This window comes from Amphimedon queenslandica, unplaced genomic scaffold (genome assembly GCF_000090795.2).
Source record: "Amphimedon queenslandica unplaced genomic scaffold, v1.1 AMPQUscaffold_13449, whole genome shotgun sequence".
In the NCBI taxonomy this organism is placed as follows: Eukaryota; Metazoa; Porifera; class Demospongiae; order Haplosclerida; family Niphatidae; genus Amphimedon; species Amphimedon queenslandica.
Genome location: NW_003546315.1, coordinates 278,605 through 280,972, shown reverse-complemented (window position 1 = coordinate 280,972; position 2,368 = coordinate 278,605).

Below are 2,368 nucleotides of genomic sequence, written 5' to 3'. Positions count from 1 at the left end.
GTATATTTGTATGGCTGTGTGCCATCAGGGCAAAACTTAAACTTTGCTAGACATTCTGATGCCTTGGACGGCTTTGTCAATGGCAAATGGAAGAACTCTTCATACTTCACAGTCACTGCCATGCTTTCTAATGAGTAGGTGTGGCTTTCCTTAATTAATTAATTATTAATAAATTTAATTAATTCTTATCGTGTAGCTACTTTTACATTATCGTGTATATACATTTATATACTTTTTATTGTAAATTTCGTGTAAATACATGAATTTCGTGTATACACGTGCAATGTCTGGTGACGAGGCATGGTGTTGAAACTAAACTGGACCATCACTGCACTTCAGGTGGATCTGTGTTATTAATGAAGGAAGCTTATTCAGAGAGTGACATGCTACATTGCAATGTAAAAGCAGTCAAGAACATTAAGCATTGTCTCCTAAGCGATTAAGTATTTAAAGATGCAACACTCTTTAATTACCAAGTGAGTCAGAAAGTGACAAATAAAGATGCTTAGGGTGAGTGTGTCAAAGCAATAGATAGCTGCAACAGATCCTTCAGGCTGTCAAGAAAATGACATCTCTTAGGTTACAACTTTAAACTATAAAATTACTGCTTTTCTTAGGAACAGATGCTGTAAACTATGAAGTTATAACTTTTTAAAAAAAAGTAAGGCTATAATTATAATAGTGTTGTATAAATTAACTTACTGTATAATTGCAGCAAAGATCAAAGGTGTAACAGTTGTGATAAAACCCACAGAACACTCCCACCAATACCACAGAGTCATATTATAAATTACTCTCTCATTTATTAATGTGCAGCAGAGTGACATCATTGATAGCAAATGTTAGTTTTAAATTAATAATTATAATTACATCAATTTTGATGAATAGAATGTCCCTTAAGTGATCTGCAAAGTCAGGAGCCTTTATTTCGAGGATGTGTTGAAGTTAATTGTGCAATTCTTTAAGTTTCCAGTAATAACAGTAGACAAGGTATTTTTTGCCTCATGACTTTTTGTGCCTTTTCATCAAATCCTTTACATTCATCATTCTCATTAGAAACAGAAAAGGAGCAGCAGAATTTAATACCTTAGAAATAATTTTTAGCTCTTAAGATGATATACTTTGATACACGCTTAGTCCTGCCAAGCTACGATGACCAGTTTTCTCTTGTATCAATTTTTCTGGTACATTTGAAGAGAAAAGCCTAGAGCTAAAGTAGGCCTAAGTGAATGATTTATGTAGATTGTAGAAAAAAAAGCCTTCTCAGACATTCGTTTTAACATTTTGTGTATGGAATTAATACCAACTGGAACATTTGCATACCTAGGCTTTTCTCCTCTAGGAGTATTAGATAACTGTCGTACATAGAAAGTCTTGGGGTCAGGAAGTACTTTAGACAAATAAAAATCTTGCAACTGGACAAAACACTTCCTTGATCCCACGTCCGAATAGATCTTCACAGTTTTGTTTTTAGATTGAATGTCTTTGTACCTATGTAGGTTATTCTTTGATATGAATTCAGTATAGACGTAATAGGTATCTTCATTATACTGAGTAACATCAAGTGGTGAACGTGTAAAGTTTTTAGACGACAAGTCTCTTTGTTCCTGTCCACCTCTTAAGCAACAGTGGATTCCAACATAAAAGAAAACCCAGTTGAAGGGAAGTTGGACTTTCCATAGACATAACTCGAGTATTCAACAAAAGCTCCTTGTCATCCATTGACATAATTGGTTCTGGGGCAGTAGATGCACCTATAAATTGAGCATGAAGTGTGCTACATACTGTGTCAAGTGGCTTGTTTAAGTTAGTAAATGAAGCATCTTTTTTATACCAAAAATTGAGCAAACCTCCTTTCTCACAATAAATACACAAGAGTCCACATACAATAGAATGGAGAGGCTTGGCAGGGTAAGGCTGATCAGACTGTTGATGAACCTCCAGTACAAATTTACATAGCCACATAATCTCTTCAGGATCGTTGCTGGAGTGAATATTACTTGGAACAGGATCATCTGTATTGGATTGAAAGGCCACCCAGCCATGAAAAGTATTCTCTGCCTAAGAGTTGTCAAAAATTGTGTTTTTAAGCACAATGCCTTTTGAAGCCGTATCAATAGGATTCTCTTCTGCCTAGACAAACCTTTGTTGGCCATTAAGTTTGAGTCTTCTCTCTTGGGAGGAGATACAACTGCTTGTCCATCAGAGCGTCCTTCAGCCATTTTGATCAAAGAAAGATGAGAGAGCACTTGCAATCTTTGCTGGAACTATACTACACTAATACCCAATTATAAACTACATGTACATGCATGTATAGTTCAAAACTAGAACCATTTGAACCTCCTTTTTTCTCTGGCACTTTTGGTAT